The following is a 1,172-nucleotide window of genomic DNA, read 5'->3' on the forward strand; positions in this document are numbered from 1 at the left end:
GGATGCAATATATCTAGTACTCTTGGAGTTGGTGATGACTGATGAAGACAATTATGTGATGACGATGCGATAATATTCTTTTATGTCATCAGTCATACACGAGTCAATGATTTCACTAAATCTTTTTAGTTATCTATCTAGACACAAATTTCACTCGATAATGTATTGCGCGTACTTGTTCATTAATACGAGTCTTAGGAACTCAAATAAATATGGAAAAATGGTTTTATTATGTATTCCTTTTGAGAAATAAAGAAGCGAAAATGTTGTTTTAAAAGTAAACTCTTAAGCTTTTTACTAGTTTTTCTGGTCATATTTTCAATCAGTATAATTTTCATTACGTAAGCATTATCATTTTTTACCACTATAAAAATGAAGTGGTAGAAAATGAGGATGCTTAAGTAATGAAAAATATTTAAATAAAAAAGAAAATCAAATTGTATAGGATACGGAATTATCGAAACATGTGTCACAATAAATTTTGAGAAATATTCCATTCAAACCCTTATCCGCACCCCAATGGTGAATAGGGAACTGCATTATACAAACACAGTGTTATCTTAATTGTTAAAACACGAAGGAGAGGTGATCAGCCCTCCGCTTCAGGTATCAGTCCAGGGTAGTATTGAAAAAATATTAGAGTGAAAAAATCACTTATATTCATTTGACCCGCCCTAGGAATTGAACCCGGGACCTCCAGAACGGTAGCCAAGCGTGCTGACCTTTACACTATGGAGGCGGACAAAGAAATATTATTAAGAAATTTTACAAAGTAAAAAAAAAACTCAAATTAAATTTATTTAAAGTTGAATGTTGAATGGCCATGGACTTAATTAAAAAGTAAAATTGTGTCGAATAATTGAGTTCACACAACATTTACTTGTGAATACAAGGTAAAGCTAAACAACTTTACGAGGCTTTAAGTATCCGATTGTAGGAGAAGGTAAACATCCTCTTTTTCGAAAGTCCCTGACGTCTTTTTAGTCCCCACCTCACTTACCTCACAAAGGCAGTCACGTGATTCTCTGGCTACGGGAGGGTTGACCCTCGCATCAATCACACGTCCAAAAGACCATTTATATTGGTTTGTATTGGTGTTCGCAGAGTAAGTGGGAGGAAATGCTTCAGCATTCTTAGGATGGAAACCGATACCGCGGTGACATGGGAACTGC

The sequence above is a fragment of the Brachycentrus maculatus genome, unplaced genomic scaffold (genome assembly GCF_059751285.1).
Source record: "Brachycentrus maculatus isolate JH-2025_06_01 unplaced genomic scaffold, ASM5975128v1 h1tg000372l, whole genome shotgun sequence".
Taxonomy (NCBI): domain Eukaryota; kingdom Metazoa; phylum Arthropoda; class Insecta; order Trichoptera; family Brachycentridae; genus Brachycentrus; species Brachycentrus maculatus.